The sequence below is a fragment of the Sarcophilus harrisii genome, chromosome 2, assembly GCF_902635505.1.
Source record: "Sarcophilus harrisii chromosome 2, mSarHar1.11, whole genome shotgun sequence".
Taxonomy (NCBI): domain Eukaryota; kingdom Metazoa; phylum Chordata; class Mammalia; order Dasyuromorphia; family Dasyuridae; genus Sarcophilus; species Sarcophilus harrisii.
Window position 1 is genome coordinate 152860653 of NC_045427.1, and position 19839 is coordinate 152880491.

Here is a 19839-nt window from a genome sequence, read left to right on the forward strand (position 1 = left end):
TACAAAAAGAATCAGACTCTGAAATATTGTACAATTAGCTTGTGAAGGAAATCAAAAATGCAGGTGGGCATAAATAACATGAGTCTTGATAAAAGTACACAGTTCTATATTCCCAATTGCCATTTCCTAGAGGACTATCTATCTTCAGTAAATGAAATGGTTGGTGGTTGGTAGAGCCAGGAGGTAGGGAGAAATACTTTCTGAGGATGGGGAAAAAGAGCAAAAGGAAAGAGGGAAGGACGAGAATGAAGGGGAAGAAATGTTGGAAGGCTGGATTGTAGAAGACCTTGCATTCTAGTATGAGGTAGTGTTTCCATATTCCATAAACAATGGGCAGCTCTTGAAGGCTTTTTTTTTTTTGTTTTAATTTAACTTATTTTGAGGGGAGAGGGGAGGTGTTTGGGATTAAGTGGCTTGCCCAGGGTCACACTGCTAGTAACTTAAGTATTAGAGGCCCCATTTGGACTCGGACCCTTCCGACTTCAGGGCTCTATCAACTGTGCCATCTAGCTGCCCTCCTCTTGAAGGCTTTTGAGTAAGGGAAAAATTTGAGTAGAATGATGCTTCAGGGAAATTGTTCTTAAAGCAACACAAGTAATACAATAAAGAGGGATAGAAGAAGAGGGGCAGTCAAGGAACTATATGTAAGAGAGTAACATAAAGCCAGTCTTACAAATATGGGGGAGAAAATACTAGAACCAAGGTTGAGCTATGATTAAATCACCAGAAGTAGCTAAGTTGAGAATGGGGGTGGGGTAGGCTTCTTTAGGGAAGATAGGCTGAATTTTAAAGGATAGAGGGAGGAGGGCTTTGCACAAAATTATCCAGCAGGCAATTGGAGAGATGGGAGTTGGAGCTTGTGGGAGACAGCTAGATATGCTCCCAGGTTGTTTGCATGGAGAGGGTGAATTGATTATTTTAAGAAATTAGAAAATGGAAACAGGCAAGCCTGTTTCTTTAGGTCCCTGCTGGGAAAGACCACAACTGGCAGCAAGAAACATTGGCAATCACACTTTAGGCAAAGGGTGTTGGGGGACAAAAAAAAAAGTACAGGGACTAGTTATGAAAAGGAGTATAGAGACACAAAGCATAGTGTGTGATATTCTCTCTAAAATGTAATGTTCTCTGTTGAGGTTTCCTTGGGGTCTCTGGGAGCAGCCTTTATTTCAGTTCAGTAATTGCCACAAGTACTACAGTCAGGGATTAAAGTGCAAATCCTTTATTGTCTCTTTCAAAGTCCTATCTCCTTCACTATGTCTTCTTAATTAGCTCACTAGTGCTTTGTGTTAATTCTCATAACAAAATTAACTCATACCAGTACCAAACTCATACCAGTACCATAGACTCCCCAGAAGTCGAAATCAATTATACCTGCAGTTATTCTTGCCTTAATCGCCCTCCCCTCCCTTCGCATTCTTTATATAATAGATGAAATCTTTAATCCATATCTTACAGTCAAAGCTATAGGTCATCCATGATATTGAAGCTACCAGTACACCGACTAGGAAGATCTGTCATTTGACTCGTACATAGTACCTACCCAAGATTTGATTCCCAGACAACTCTGACTAGAGGTAGACAATTGAGTAGTTCTTCCCATAGAACTTCCAATTCGAATGCTAGTTTTCTGGGCGTCTTCCAGAGTCTTGGTTTCAGTGGAGAAGCGAAGGAGGAGAGCCTGGCACCAAGGTGTGAGATGGGATGAATGTGTCTGAGTCCAGGGGCTTGTGCTCCAGCCTTCGGCCTCCAGCATTCTGCCCTCTTGTCTCTGAATCTCTCTGGCTGAAGCTTCTAGTTTATATGCTACACACTGAGTATAAACCAATCATTACATCACTAGGAAACCGTTATTTGTTGTAAGAGTAAATCAATGCTAAACTAGATTTAACCATTGTCTCCTCAGTTCCACTTAGTGCCTTGTTTCAAGTTCTGGCCCATAACATCTCCTTGTAGGATTAAATCAATCCTACAGAACCATGCGAAATTAGATAACTATTGTCTCTATCAATTCCACTGACTTAGTACCTTGTAAGAATCCTTTGTTTTGAGTTCAGAGTTCTTCTGGCTCATAATAATAGTGAATGAAGATAGGCAGTGAGAGGATGGGGGGAGCCATGTTACCAAGGTTGGAGTTGGGAGCATTCTAGCCCTTGGACCCCCGTGTGAAAGAGTACAGGTGTGGGGTGAGAGTTTGGGGGTCTCATTTCTGTAGGGTTTTCTTTTTTTTTGGGTGAAATAGATTAATCTGACACCAGCTTAGTTCATTAATGTAACCAATCATTTCAAAGTTGTCAATAAAACTTTAACATGTCCACATTGGTCTGTGGAGGTCTGGAATTTGTCCAAAAGACTGGCAGCAGAGCCGAGGTGGCCTCCCCTGGTCCAGAACATATTGCCAAGATTTGAATTTTCGTCAATAAACAGTATGATTTATAAATTATTTTCCTTTAATCTTTGCCACGGTTTGTGCCCAAGTTTCAGGTTCCCCTTTGCAGTCTTCCTGCTATTGCACCTCTGTACTGGCTACTTACAAAGTAATTTATTATACTATAAGTAGAGAGAGGGTGGTCAGGGGACCAGAACAAGGCACAGTTTAACAGATAACTGTAAATATGGAAATAGATAACTAGATCACCAAGGGGAAAATGCAGAAAGAAGACCTTGGTAATGCTGGAACTTAGTGTGAAAGGATACAAATTTAACTAGTGAAGACTGAAGAGTTGAGCAGAGAGTGGGATGTGGAGATAGTAAGTAATAAGCATTCATTAAGTTCCAGTTGCTGGGAATGCTAAATTAATGAAACTATCTTTGCTTTCAAGTAACATATTTTCTTGTGAGTTCAGAGATAAATGCAACGTACACAAAATGAACATCGGTTATTTGAGAGCAGAGGGAGGACAAGCCAATGACCCGGCAATAAGAAGGCCTTTGTGTACTGCTTGACCCTTGAGATGATCATCAGTAAAGCTAGAACTCCGTGGTCCATCTAGTTCAACCTCATTTTACAATCATTAAAATGTACCTGGCTGGTCAGCAGGGATAGAGAAGAGGCAAGAGCCTGAGGCGCTCTCATTCTAATACAAGAGCTACAAATGGGCAAGGAGGCTGGATCACAGGACAAATGGGAAACAACAAAGAGGGGAAATTGGACTTGGAGATTAGGAAGGGCCTTGGGAAAGTCTCTAGTGGCTGAATATAGGAAGAAATGGAGAAGGGAGGGAGAGATCAGGCAGACCCACCAGCAGGCTGGTCCAGGCCTGAGGTGAGGAGGTCTGTACCAGGGTAACGATAGCAATGTGAGATGTTGCAAAGGCGAGATGGAGAGGTTGGGGCAACAGCTTTGATATTCGGGAGGGGCTGAGTGGGAAAGAGATAATGAGGTGAAGATGGAGCCTGAGGAGCTGGGAGCATAGTGGTAGTCTTATAGTAACAGGAAGGTTAGAAAGTGGGTTTAAAGAAAAAAGATAATCGGTTCTTAACACTAAGTTTTAGATACCCACTGGTATGAGTTATCTGAAAGGCAGATGGACATATAGAACCGGAGATCAGCAGAGAAGTTCAGGCAGGAGAGATCTGACAGTCAGCATGGGGATGGTGATTAAAACCTTGGGAACTGATGAGATCACTCAGTGATATTAGAAGAAGATAAGGACCTAGTTTTGAACCCTGAGGGACGTCCAAGGTTACAGGGTGTTTTTTAGATGATGATCTAGCAAAGTTAAAGCTGAGGAGCAGTCTAATAGAAGGAGAACTGGAGAGATTAGTATCCTGAAAGCTTATGGAGTAGAGAAAATCAGAGAGTAGGGCAATCCACAGTGTCAGTGGTCAAGGAGACTGAAGATTTGAGAAAAGAACATTGTGTAAATTTGAGGAAGCTGCAAACAAAACTTTTATCCAAGAGAACTCTAATAGTAACTGGAATAACTGAAATTAGAACTATTCCCCACTCCAAATCCACTCTTGAATTGGAAGGAACATCATGTTGGCCCTTTGGCTTGCATGAAGGGAAGTTATATAGAATAAGGCTGGAAAACTAGACTTCCTGATTATAAAAACTTTAAAAATAAACAGGAATATGCATTTTTATCCTAGATGCATTAAAGAGCAATTTAAGTTCTTTTAGAAAGAGAAATTTTAAAATTCTGAACTTAAAAATAGATAAGCATTCTATATATAATGTGCAGTTTTTAATAGCTAATATATAATGCTTTAAGATTTGCAAAATACTTTTGCGATATTTCATTTGATCCTGGATGATCAGAGAGGCAGGTCCTATTATTATCCCTATGATACATGGGGGGAAACAGCAGTTAAATGATTTGCCCAACTTCACACAGCTGAATTTGAACTTGGGTCTTAATTCCATGTCCTGTGTTCTAACTACCTTGCCACACCTCCAGTTTACTTCTTACAAGTATATATAAATGCAACATATTATTTTTCAAGAGTCTTGCCAGAGTCCTTCTTAATAGACTGAAAAAACTTTACTATACCTGTGAAAAGTTCATTTACCTGAGAGCCAGTGTGGCTTCAGAAGGGGCTGAGCAACAGTCAATATGCTCAACAAATCTAGAAAAAATGCCAGAAAACAGAACAGAGGTCTATACAACATTTGTAGACCTGACCAAGGGCTTTGATATAGTCATGAAGGTTTATGGGAAAATTACTTTTCAAAACTTAGCTATATTTCCTACTGATTTTTTTTTTTTTTATCTCACCTTGGTAACATTCCTGCTAATTGCCCTCTCCTTTTCATCTGCCCCCTCTCTCTTATTGAAAGACAAACAAAAACTCTTGTATCAAATAAGCTTTGACAACAAAGATCATCTTATTGGCTAGGTGTGCCTCTCACCGTGGCAGCGATAGGAAATGTTTCAACACCAATCCTAGATTGGAATCCTTAGTATTCTTAGAATTCTTAAAAACATTTTAATTTGTCCTCCATTTTCTGTTCACTTCAGTCTTCCTCATAGATTTTCCTGAAGTCATTCTTTCGTCATTTCTTGCAGTGAAATAATTTATTCTGTTCCCATCACCTTCATTGGTTTAACCATCCTCCAGTCAATTGGAAGGAGATAGAATGAACCCAAGTGTATAAAAAACAAATACAAGGTCTATGGGGAGTGGGCAGGAGCTGTAGTAGTTGGTATAGAGAGAAGGAAAGGCTTCATATAGAAGATATTTAGAGTAAGGGGAGTGACATGGATAGAACTATATTAAGTTTATCACCTTAGCATCTGGAGAATTGATTGGAAAGGGGAGAGACTGGAGGCAGGGAGATAGTCCACAGACAATAGTCTGTGCAAGAAGTGATGTGACCTCAAAAATCAAGAATGAATGTTGAAAAATGTCTTTATATGTAATTGGGGGAAAAATTTATTAAATAGGAAGAAATAATAATTGAAGGAACCAAGGCCCAAGAAAGTTTTTATTTTTTTAAAGATAAGTTTTTATTCATGTATTCTGCTTTTTCCATTATCATAGTTCTTCTCAGAATCCTTTTAGCTCCTGGAGAACTAACCAATATAATAAAAATTATCTTTAAAGACAAAAGAAAAAATCAGTACAACTAATCAATTCATTGCAGAAGTTTAAAAACATGCAGTATATCTAACACCTGTGGGCCTTCCCTTTGGTTTGAGTTCAGGGATGTTAATTGACATGTTTAAGAATAGCATGATTATAAGATTGTATTACTAGAAATGGAAGGGCCCGTTTAATTCACTTTCTCTCTCCTATCCCCATTTTGTGGGTAGAGAAGCAAACTCATGAAGGTTGTAAACATTTGGCCAAGGTCATACAGGTAGTAACTGTGGGATTTGAAATGAGGTGTTTTACACTTCCTAATCCAATACTTTTCATTGTGTTATGAAAATAATAAAGGCTTGGAATATGACAAAAGATGAATGGCAATAGGACAATTGGACAAAGGATTTGAGAGTAGTTAGAAAAATAGTATTTGAGAGTTGGAAGGGACCTCAGAGATCATCTCATACAAAAACATACCTAATTGTGTCATGCCTGGCAAGTAGTTTTCCAAACTTCACTTGAAGACCTTCAAGGAGAGGGAACTCACCACTTTTTGAAACAGTTCATTCCATTTTTGCACAGTGAAAAGTTTTTTCTAAAGAGGATGAAAGAGTGTCAAAATCTGGGGAAAGATCAAAGAAGACAAGAACTGAGTAAAGACCCCGAGATCTGAGTTAAAATGTCATTGGTGACTCTTGAAAGTATTTCAATAGAGTAGGGTAGGGCTGGAAGTCAGATTGAGGGGATTTTTGAGTTAGTGGGTTATAAATAGAGATGGGAGAAGGGGGTAGGGACAATCATGGGCACAGGTGAAGGGAATTAACTTTGATAAGGAGGTATGGCCTTATCAACCAATGAGATCAAGAAGAAGAAGGGAGATAAAGGATTATATGTTAGATTACCTCAGTTTTCCTAATTTAAAGAAAGGTCAGTCTCCTGGTCAGCAGGGGTATTGCAAGTTGGAAATTAGTATAATAGGAAAAACAAGGATAAGAAGGGCAAGAAAATCAAGGATATGGGATTGTTGTGTTTAATTATGTTGTTGAATTTATGTTCTGAATTGTGAAAAGTAAAGTTAAGACCAGGAGAACAATCTGCCAACAAACATTTATTATGCCTACAATGTGCTAAGCGTTAGAGATACAAATACAATAATCTAAGCAATCCCTCCTCATAAGAACATAGTAACTTAATGTTCTCTTAATATATCTCATTCTCCTATCTGCCAAGGGAAAGTCAGGAACTATATGAACACAACTACAAAACACTTTCCATACAAATAAAGCCAGATCTAATCAGTTGGAAAAATATCAAGTGCTCATGAGTAGGCCAAGGGAATATAATAAAAATGACAATACTACCCAAATTAATCTACTTATTTAGTGCCATACCAATCAAACTTCTAAGAAATTATTTTACAGATCTAGAAAAAAATAATAACAAAGTTCATCTGGAAGAAGAAAAGATCAAGAATTTCAAGGGAATTAATGAAAAAAAATGCTAATGAAGGTGGCCTAGGTGTGCTAGACCTAAAACTATATTATAAAGCAGTGATCATCAAACAAATTTGCTACTGGATAAGAAATAGATTAGTTGATCAGTGGAATAGGGTAGGTTCACAGGACAAAATAGTCAATAACTATAGTTATCTAGTGTTTGACAAACCCAAAGACCCAGCTTTTGGGATAAGAACTCACTATTTGACAAAAACTTCTGGGAAAATTGGAAACTAATATGGAAGAAACTGGGGCTTGACCCATACCTAATACTACATACCAAGATAAGGTCAAAATGGGTTCATGATTTAGACATAAAGAATAATATAAGCAAATTAGAAGAACATGGAATAGTTTACCTCTCAGATCTGTGGACAAGGAGAGAATTTGTGTCCAAAGAAGGACTGGGACTCATTATTGAACACCAGAGAGACAATTTTGATTACATTAAGTTAAAAAATTTTTGTACAAACAAAACCAATCCAGACAAGATCAGAATGGAAGCAATAAACTAACTGGGAAATCATTTTTACATTTAAGGGTTCTGATAAAGGTCTCATTTCTAAAATATATAAAGAATTGACTCAAATTTATAAGAATCCAAGCCATTCTCCAATTGATAAATGGTCAAAGGATATGAACCGACAATTTTCAGATGAAGAAATTAAAACCATTCTAATCATATGAAAAGGTGTTCTAAATCACTATTGATCAGAGAAATGCAAATTAAGACAACGCTGAGATACCACTACACACTTCTCAGACTGGTTAAGATGACAGGAAAAGATAATGACAAATGTTGGAGGGGATGTGGGAAAACTGGGACACGTACATTATTGGTGGAGTTGTGAATGGATCCAGATTGCTCTGGAGAGCAGTTTGGAACTATGCTCAAAGGGCTGTCAAACTGTGCATACCCTTTGATCCATCAAAGTTACTTCTGGGCTTTTATCCCAAGAGATTTTGAAGGAGGGAGAGGGACCCACATGTGCAAAAATGTTTGTGGCAGGTCTCTTTGTAGTGGCCAGAAACTGGAAACTGAGTGGGTGCCCATCAGTTGGAGAATGGCTGAATAAATTGTGGTATATGAATGATATGGAATATTGTTCTGTAAGAAATGACCAACAGGATGATTTCAGAAAGGCCTGGAGAGACTTACACGAACTGATGCTGAGTGAAATGAGCAGGACCAGGAGATCGTTATACACTTTAACAACAATACTATATGGGGATCAAATCTGATGGACGTGGCTCTCTTCAACAATGAGATGGTTCAAATCATTTCCAATTGTTCAATGATGAACAGAGCCATCTACACCCAGAGAGAGAAATTGTGAGGACTGAATGTGGACCACAACATAACATTTTCACTCATTTTGTTGTTATTCGCTTGCATTTTGTTTTCTTATTCATTTACTTCCTTTTTTTGATCTGATTTTTCTTGTGCATCAAGAGAATTGTATAAATATGTTTATACATATTGGATTTAACATATATTTTAACATGTTTTACATATATTGGATTGCTTGCCATCTAGGGAAGGGGATGGGAGGAAGGAGGAGAAAATCTAAAACACAAAACTATGCAAGGGTCAATGTTATCAAGTTATCTGTACATATGTTTTGAAAATAAAAGTTTTAAAAATTAAAAAATATATAATATTCTCATAAAATTTATGATAATAAACTCATAGTACATAATATATATTAAGCACTTTTAGTGAGAAGAGATTGAAGGTCTTGAAGCTCACAATTAGGGTAAGAAGGAATAAGTTAGTGGGAGACATAGAAGGAGCTGGACCATCTTAAGTCATCTTGACTTTTGTCTTGTCACTGGACTCTGAATGATTCTGGAGGACACAGTGAAGTTAATGACTTTATGCAGTTCTGCCTCAATTAAATCCAATTTACTCAAAGATCAAGATCTTACATCTTGATGTCATTGTTTTTTGAAAACCAAGGATGAACTACAACAGATGAACAGAAAATTTCAATAAGAGGGAAACATTAAAGATCAAGCTCTTGGAGGTAGATTAGTTTCAAGTGATGGTGAAATCTAAGGTAGAATGGAAGTGGAGGTCATTAAAGTCAAGTGTATTTAATTGAGTAGCCATGTTGTCAGATGGGTCATCAAATTTGATATTGGAGTCATCCATGATAAGGATGATTATAAAAGTTGGAAATGAGAGGAAAACTAAGCTAAAAACTGAGGAAGATAGAAAAGTATCTTGAAGGTTTAGGGGTTAGGCTCAGCACTGGGTGATATGATTAGATCACATGCTCTTCAAGAAAATAGGAAATTGAATGATGGTGAAAAACAAGAGTCTAGAAGTGACAGGGGCAGTGAGGATCCTGTAAGGAGTGTGTTTTTTGTTCCTTTAACAGTGAGTCCTGGGATGTGAGAAGAAAAGCTACTGGTGCTGGAAGGGGTGTCAGGAAAACGATGCATATCAGAGAAAGTCAGATTTCAAATAGAAAAAGTAGGAAAAAGAGATTAGGGAAAAAGAGGAGTGTGATAAAAAAAACAAGATCTTATTAATAGAGTTCTACATAGTCTGAGAAAAGGTAGAATTGATGTAAATAGAAATAAGGCTATAAGGTGACCCAGTAGGAGAAAGAGAGTTCCACCTAGGTCAGTATTCTTAATCTTTCTCTGTATCATGGATTCCTTTAGCAGTTTGGTAAAGCTTATATAATCTTTCCCAGAACAATATTTATAAACTATTAAAAGAAATGCTAAGATTTGTGAAAATAAAAATATTATTTTCTTTTTACTCAAGTTCACAGACCTCTCAGTAGATAGATTTAAGTCTATCCACTGACTCTTTGAATGGGGTAATGGGGTCCAGTAAATAGTTGTGAATGACAAGGATATCAAGTAATTAACAGATATTTAATATAGGATGTATTAACATGGAGTCCCTGAACTTTTAAAGATATTTTGGCAACTGTAGTTCAACAAAACCTGTTTCCTTTGTAATATGATGACTGAAAAGTTCTGAGAGAGTTTCTGGGTAAATAATTTTATTAGCAGTTTAAAAATAGACTCATTATTTCCCTGTGATGAACAAAAAAGCCAAGCCTGTCGAATCTTTGATATTTATAAAATCTTTTGAATAGGGAGTAGTACATCTGAGGGTAGAAATCAGTGAGAGAATGAATATTATAATGAGAATCAGGCTTATTCTAATGAAGGTCTCCAGATATGTGACACTAAGCAACCAGTCTTGTTCAAAGAGACTTCTCAATATCCATATCACCTGACAAAAAGTGGAATTCACAATTCCCCAGACCTGTCTGAGTAAACATAAGGAGCAGGAAATTTAGAATTTCTTTACTCTCTTTGATCAGATCTTAGCTTTTCTGGTGGGTAAATCTTGCCCAAGATTTCCCACAGTGATTGATTTTTGGATGAGGAGGGGAAAAACCTCTTCGTCCTAATTAAAAAATTGATTATTAATATATGAAAGAAACTATAATTTCTCTCAGTGATCCAATACATTTTATTTTATTCATTCACCAGACAGCCAAAGAAAGCCCCCCAACCCCAGGACACACATACCAAGATTAAGAACTTCCTGATTTATTAAATGCCCCAGATCAAGTCAAAAAAACCCAACTGTAAAAACAAAACAAAATCTTTTTTCAAGAAGCTTATTTTCAAAACATATGCATATATAATTTTCAACATTTCCTTACAAATATTGTGTTCCAAATTTTTTCTCCCTCCCTTCCCCTGCTCTTTCCCCTAGACAGCAAATAATCCGATATATGTTAAACATTTTCAATTCAAGAAGCTTATATTCTAATGAGGAATACAACATAAATAGGCATAGACATGATATAGTAACCTCTGAAGGGAAAGTACTAACAGTCAAGGAGATTGGTAAAAGCCTCCTAAAAAAAGCAACTTTCCCCCCCAGGCAATAAGGGTTCCGTGACTTCCTTAGGTTCACATAGTTAGTGTCTTGAGACAGGACAGGTCTTCCTGACTAATAGCACCAGTGCTTTGTCTGCTGAGCCACTTAGCTGCCCCTAAGAAATTGGCTTTTGAACTGAGTCCTGAAAGAATCCAGGGATTTGAAGAGGCAGAGGTGGGAAGAGAGAAGCTTGCAGGTATAATGGACATAGGTGCAGAGACTGGAAATAAAGCATCATGTGTGAGGAACATAGTCTAGTATATCTGGACTATAAAGAATACAGAATATTTAAGCAGACTAGAAAGATAGTCAATTGAGCTTTAAACACCTAACAGAAGACTTTTATATTTTATTCTGGAGTTAATAGGAAGCAAATTATTATTTATTGAGGAGGGCAATAATGGGCTCAGAGTCAGGGTTTAGGGAAAATCCCTTTGACAATTTCCCCTTTCCCTGAGGGAGAAATCTCTAGAGAGAAAGGCATATTGGAGGCAGGAATTAATTGAGCCAGTTTGCCCTTGATTTTCTAGATTTAAGGGTGCAATTGCCATCTGAGGAGCATCCATCTTCATTCACTATATCTTGGGCAGCTGCCATTATTGCCTCGATCATGGCAAGAGCAGACTTTTCCCAGAAAGGGGCATATCTGAGGTGACCCACTGATGTTGAATTTTACTTTCTGGAGAATTGATGTCTGTCAGGGAATTTTTGCTTCTCCTACTCCACTCTCCCTGTCCAGTAGCACTTATGTCCTATCCAAAATTTATCTATTTTTAAAAGTTTATTTACATTTTTAGTATTGAAAGCTAGAATAAGATAACAATGTGGTATAACAAAGTGGTTTCTGATTTGTGTGTTTCATTATTGAAAATCTAGTAGAGTGAAGGGAAAGTAAGCCAGCTGTTCCACAGAAAGAATGAAATTGAGAAAATAGAATGTCAGAAATTGTTGACATTTTTTCCTAGCTGGGGTCACTTGAAGAAAATGAAAGATAATCACTGATTTATATTTCATAAATTCCTAAAGCTAGGTAATAACATGGATCCAGTTCCTCTCCTCTGCCAGACAAAAGGGAGCTGAGAAGGAATTTCTGACTGGTGGGAGGATGGGCAAATTACTACTTTGGATCATAAGACCTTTGTTCTAGTTTCCACAAATTCAAGGAGAATCACTTATGCAGGAGTACAGTCAAGGTAGGTGATTATAGCGAATAAGCCATACCCAGTGGGTGGAGGAAAGACAGGTAATACCTGTTCCAAGGTGGGTGAGGACAGAGTAAGGATCCTATCTTTCATCTCCTGCTTCAGCCCAGAATCTTTTCTCCCCTTATACAAACTCTCACAGATACACTGCTAAATGATTATGACTTTTAAAAATTATTCTAACCCTATCCACATCTTACTACCCCTAACCTTATTCTGTCTTCACCTTCTCCTCCTTCACCTGGCAGTACTTTCTCAGAAGTTGCCAAACAGAAGGTGATAATGGGGGATGATGTCAGATGAGGAGAAGGGAAAAAGAAGGTTCTGGTGTTATGCCACAGTCTCTTTGAACTGTTCTACCTTGTTTCCCTGCACTAGTTTCCCTTATTGTCCTGACTGAGTTTCCCTGGATTGTTCTGTCTCAGTTTCCTTAACTGTTCTGCCTCAATCCCCTTAGTTGTAAAACACCCCTCTGGTCCATTAAGACTGAAGACCATTTGCTCTAAGGTTATAAATTGTCAGTGTGAGGCTCAAGATGAGGGGGAGATCAGACTTCCTGACTCCTAACTCCTTCTGCCCTCAAGAATTTATGACACTACCCCTCTAAAATATTCCAAAATATAAGACTATCCCCGATAAACCTCATTGACATCTTTACTTCTGTTTATTCAGATATCCTGACTGCCTTTTAGTAAGAATTTATAGCCTCCTCCCATCCTTTTTTTGATCTGATTTTTCTTGTGCAGCAAGAGAATTGTATAAATATGTTTATACATATTGGATTTAACATATATTTTAACATGTTTTACATATATTGGATTGCTTGCCATCTAGGGAAGGGGATGGGAGGAAGGAGGAAAAAATCTAAAACACAAAACTATGCAAGGGTCAATGTTATCAAGTTATCTGTACATATGTTTTGAAAATAAAAAGTTTTAAAAATTAAAAAATATATAATATTCTCATAAAATTTAATTTATTTATATTATATTTATATATAACTATTTTAATATATAATATATATTAATTAATATAATAATATATTAATTATATTATATAATTATTATTATAATTATATTAGATAATATAATGTTATATAATATAATATAATGTTATATAATATATTATATTATATATATTATAGTTATATATAATATTGACATCTTTACTTCTGTTTATTCAGACATCCTGACTCTGCCTTTTTTATTTTTAATTAAATTTTAATTATAAATAAATATAAATAATAATATAAATATAAATATTATATATTATATATTATTATAATATTATATAAATATAATTATATAATTATATATAATGATATTAATTATAATTATATTATATTATAATTATATAATATTATAATTATATAATATTATATTATATATAATACATTATATAATATATATAATATTATGTTATAATTATAATTAATTATATTAATTATATTATATAAAATTAATTAGGAAGGAGTAGATGGTTTGCCTTCCTGCAGTGAGGATCCATTTGAGATCAGAGTCAAGTCAATCAATAAGCAATTAAGAACTTATCTGCTAAGCCCAGGGAATGATGATGATGATGATAGCTAATATTATTATAGTGCTTACTATTTACCAACCTGGAGGTCACTAGGTATCTCAGTAGATAGAGCACCAAATTTGTAGTCAAGATGTAAATTCAAATCCAATCTTAGCACTTACCCTGAGAAGTCACTTAGCTTCTGTTTATTTAAATCTATTGAAGGAAATGGCAATCTATTTCACTAACTTGGCCAAAAAACTCCATAATGAGGTCACAAAGAATCAGACATGACTGAACAACCACAAATTTGCCAAGTATTGTACTTAGAATGAGGAATATAAATAAAAAGAAACAGTCCCTGTCCTAAAGGAACTTACATCCTAATGTAAAAGGAAACTCAGATGAAAGTACCTCCATTATAGAGGAGATTCAGAAGTGTAGCTTGGAGTGGAAGGAAGGCATGGGTGGCCAGGATTTTCTCCTCATAATGGAGTTTCTGGGAGGAATCAGCCAACTGAAGACAGGGGGGCTGAAGGGGCAATGGGTTCTTCCAGCGTGTGAAGTGTCCAGGTATGGAGTGAACTACCAGGAGGAAGATGTTTCTGTAGCATTATAGAGACAATCTTGGAATAGAGTCAGCATTGGTAGGGAACCCAGTCAATATGGTTTTGTGGCTTTCTCCAATTCTGTTGTTTTGTGAATAGCAGTAAAGAAGGTGCATATTGAAAATATTCCAGGATTGGGGTTTGGCAAGGCAGTCATTCATGGGCCTGGAAAGTAAAGGATTTGACAGTAGAACCTAATATTGGATTGAACCTATTTCCCCTAAGGGTCAAGATTTGAAAGGGAAGAAAGTGGAGCTGGAAGAGAGATGATATGGGAAAGTGCCAAGGAACCCAGGGAGCCCAGGGATCATGGTGAGGATGAAAAATAATAGCCTTTCTATAGTCAGAGATTTAAAACAAAGTGAAATTTTGTCCCAAAAATATATAACTCTTTGGTAGAAGAGTTTAAAAGATTGGCTACCATGAGATAAAGGAAATCTGGAATTCATCAACATAGAAGTAACCAAGATCAAAGATATCATCATCTCTGTAGCTGAGGGAGATAGAGAAGCAGATGGTAGAAGTTAGCAGACTGAGGAGTTGGGTATTTGAGGGAAGATTGCCGATGTCCTTCAGGATGAGGGCAGGAATTGTAGTGGAGAGAGAGATTGTGAATCAGGCACTGAACATATTGGGAAAAGAGTGTCCTGGGAGTTCAGAGATAAGAGCCTCTGTGGTCTGGACTGGGAGACAAATTTGGATAACTTGAATCTCAAAGACAGAAAAGTGTTAGGTGATGGTAATAAAGGAAGAATATGGAAGTGGCAATGGGGAAGAAGGAGTATTGTGACTGTCACCAGGACAAGTGAGTCAGTGGATATGAAAGAAAGTATAATCAGTTTGTAAATGATGGCCAGTCGAGTCTTAGTGAGTCTTAGTGGGGAGAAGGAATGGAGAGGAAGTAGAATGGAGTGGGGATTCCAGAAGGCATAGAGGTGGGCAGACAGACTGGGTGTGGGACTTTGGGTGGTGGTGGTTAGGTAGGGTTGAATAGATAGGAATGTGGAAGCAGATGGCTGGCATGGGGAAGGGGAAGGTTTGATCTTCAGCATGAAAAACAGGAGTAAAATTCTTACAATAAATATGAAAAATCAAGCAAAACTAATCAATATATTGTTCAGTTATTTCAGTTGTCCCCAACACTTCACGACCCCATTAGGAATTTTCTTGGCAAAAATATTGAAATAATTTGCCATTTCCTTCTCGAGGGAATTAAGACAAATAGAGGTTAAATAGATGTGCTCAGATTCACGTCTGTTAAGTATCTAAGGCTGGATATGAACTCAGGCTGCAGGCTCAGTACTCTATCCCTTGCACCACAAAGTTACCCCAAATTCATACATTGGCTATGTCCAAACTAAATGTCTCATTCTGCTTTTTTTTTTTTTTTTTTAATAGCTTTTTATTTACAAGTTATATGTATGGGTAATTTTACAGCATTGACAATTGCCAAACCTTTTGTTCCAATTTTTCCCCTCCTTCCCCTCTACCCCCTCCCCCAGATGGCAGGATGACCTCATTCTTCTTTTTGAAGCCAGGAAGTTTTTTGTTGTCAGGAAACAGGTAGCATGCATCATAATTGGTCTCTTGGAATTGTAGACCAATTCTAGTTGGTCATTGCCTTGATCAGAGTTCTTAAGTCTTTGTTTTTACAGTATCATTTTTATTATGTACATTTTTCTCCTGGTTCTATTCATTTCTGCATCCATACAAATCTTCTTAGGTTTCTCTGAAAATGTCCCTTCTGTCATTTCTTACTGCAAAATAGTATTTTACTATATTAATTTTTGATGATGTTTAGTCATTCTGCAATTAATAGATGTCCCCTTTATTTTCCATTTCCTTTCTATTATAAAAAGCTACCATAACTATTTTTATGCATTGTTATCTTATTTTCTTTGTTCTCTTTTGGGGTATCATTTGAATTGTATTATTGTTGGGTCAAAGGGTATGTACTATTTAGTAGCTTCGTGGGCATAGTTGCAGATTGTTTTCCAGGCTATCTGTACTAATTCAAACTTAAGAGTGTAATTACTGTGCCTGGGTTCCTGTAGCCTTTCTAAAATTCTTCATTTTTTGGGGGGGGAGGTCATCTTTGTCAAATTCATGGTTGTGAGATGGAATTTCACAGATGATTTAATTTGTATTTTTCTAATTATTATAACTTTTTTTCCCCACATGGCTACTGGATATCATAGAATTCTTTTGAAATCTGTTGTCTGTTGACAATTTTCAGATGATGAAATTGAAACAAATCATTATTGATCAGAGAAATGCAAATTAAGACATCTCTGAGATATCCACTACACACCTGTCATATTGGCTGAGATGACAGGAAAAAATAATGACAAATGTTGGAAATGATGTGGGAAAACTGGGACATTGATACATTGTTGGTGGACTTGTGAATGAATCCAACCATTCTGCAATTTGGAACTATGCTCAAAGGGCTGTCAAACTGTGCATACCCTTTGACCCAGCAGTGTTTCTACTGGGCTTATATCCCAAAGAGATCATAAAGAAGGGAAAGGGACCTGTATGTGCACGAATGTTTGTGGCAGGTCTCTTTGTAGTGGCCAGAAACTGGAAACTGAATGAATGCCCATCAATTGGAGAATGGCTGAATAAATTGTGGTATATGAATGTTATGGAATATTATTGTTCTGTAAGAAATGACCAACAGGATGATTTCAGAAAGGCCTGGAGAGACTTACACGAACTGATGCTGAGTGACATGAGCAGAATCAAGAGATCATTATCGAAGGCAACAAGAAGACTATACAACAAACAATTCTGATGGACATAACTCTCTTCAACATTGAGATAATTCAAACCAGTTCCTATTGTTCAGTGATGAAAAGAGCCATCCACACCCAGAGAGAGAATAATGGGATTAGAGTGTGGAACACAACATAGCATTCTCACTCTCTCATTGTTATTTCCTTACATTTTGTTTTCTTTCTCAGGTTTTTTTTTCCCTTATTGATCCGATTTTTCTTGTGCAGCAAGATAACTGTATAAATATATATACATATATTGCATTTAACATGTATTTTAATATTTTTAACATGTATGGGACTACCTGCCATCTGGGGAGGAGGGGGAAAGAGGGAAAAATTTCGAACAAAAAGTTTTGCAAAGGTCAATGTTGAAAAATTACCCATGCGTATGTTTTGTAAATAAAAAGCTTTAATAAAAATTTTTTAAAAAAGAATTAAATCTTAGAATAGTTAATATCTTTTACTGTTGTCAAATTTTTTACTGCCTTCACATTCAGTTATGCAACCACAACTTACAATTTAAGAAGCTTTGCTATAGAGTACTGGCTCTGGGGTCAGGAGGCCCTGAGTTTAAAAGTGGCCTCAGCCCTAGGCAAGTCTCTTAATCATGATTGCTCAAAAAAAAAAAAAAAAAAAAAATCTATTATAAGGGATGATTCTTTGACAAAGAAAGCAAAGGGATACAAGGAGAAATCTAGGTAACATAAAAACAAAATATATCAATAAATCTCTTTACAAATAAATAAATAAATACATCTTTTTTAAAAAAGAAAAAAATAAATATTTTAAGATTCTTATCTAACTATCTCCCCTTTGTGAAGATTGGGACAATAGTTGCTCATTTTTCATGTTATGCAATCTCTCCCATATTCCATCATTCCCTAAATATTCCTTCTTGTAGATGAGCGATCCTATCTGTAAGTTCTTTTAGGACACTGGAGACCTGACTACATTCAATGCAATTAGGTGCTCCCCAGCTCTCCATTAATTTGTCTTGGGCTTTAACTCCTTTATGTGCCTTTCTCAGTTTTAAGATTATTCTCCTTGTTGTAGAAGAAAAAGAAAATACAAATTGCATAGTTCTGTGTTCTATTATCTGCTAACTAGAAGGACTAAAACTTTAAAACACTTTGAAGGACCACATTGTGTCAATTAATAATAAATTTACACATATCAGGGTAGGAAGAAAATTTTAATTTCATAATAAAATAATCATATCTGCTTGTAATTATTTGTATAGAAAATACATTTGCATTTATGGGAGAAATTATAATAAAATTACAAAATATCATTAAAAATTCTTGCATTAATTGACATCATTGAAAATGAAAGATCCTTCTACCATCTGCTCTGAGTAATGGGATTATCCTTTCTGATTTTCTTATTACTTTCTCATGACGTCTAAGTAACCCAATGGATAAAGCACAGAGCCTGGACTCAGGAAGATCTGAGATAAAAGCCACCTGTAGATATTTTCTAACTATGTGGCCCTGGATTAGACACTTAATCTCTGCCTGCCTCAGGTTCTGCCATCAGCAGAATATAATAGATGGTAAAATAGCAGGATATAATATAATAGGGGATAATAAGCACTTGCCATCCAGGATTGTGAGGATCAAATGAGAGGATATTTGTAAAGTGCTTAGCACAGTGGTTGGCACATAGTAGGCACTTAATAAATGCTTACTCTATCTTTTTTTTCTTTATTTAGCCATTTAGTTCATATTGTTCATTTTTGGAATTATCTTTACTGTACTATGTGAGTAAAATGAGATAATCAAAAACTACTTTACTATTTTGTAGCCACACCCTAGGTATTAATACCATTCAGTAGCTGTAAAAGGAGAGATAAGAGAAGAACAGTTGGGGGTTTATGGTTGCATCTATGATATGTAAAAAGACCCAAGTCTTATGTTTATTTTGTGGAAGATATATGGAAAAACAGGGACAAGAATGGCACAGTATGAAGAGGATGAGTGGTTATAATCCACACACTGAAGGGAACACTGGCATTGTTTAGATCCTGGATCTGTCATTAAATTATATAGCATAAAGAAACTCCACTAGAGATTTCTTGTCATAAATAAATCTATTTAAATAAAAGGAGTTGCACTTTCTATTTAATATTATTTTATTTTCCCCAATTACATGGAAAGATAGTTTTCAGAATTCATTTTTGCAAGGTTTTGAATTTAAAATTTTTTTCTTCCTGCCTACCTTCTCTTTCTCCTTCCCACAATAGCAAGCAGTTTGAAAAAGATTATACATGTACAATCATTTTAAAATTATTTTCATACTACTCATGTTGTGAAAGTAAAATCAAAACAAAAGGGGAAAAAACCATGAGACAGGAAAAAATAAAACAAAACAAAAAAGTGAAAACAGTATGTTTCAATCTGCATTCAGTCTCCCTAGTTTTTTTTCTGAATGTCATTTTCTATCCCAAGTCTATTGGAATTGTCTTGGATCACTGTCTTGCTGAGAGGAGCTAAGTCTGTCATAGTTGATTATCACATAATTATGCTTTTACTGTGAACAATATTCTCCTGGTTTTATTCACTTTACTCAGCATCAGTTCATTTAAGTGTTTTCAGGTTTTTCTGGAATCTGCTCATCTTTCTAATTCTCCATATATGTAATATATGTAATGGAACAAAATGTTCCATTACATTCATATACCACAATTTATTCAGTCATTCCCCCAACTGATGGGCACCCACTCAGTTTCCAAGGGATTGTACTTTTAACTTTGTGTCTGTAGGTGGCAGACCAAGGCAACCTAGTTCA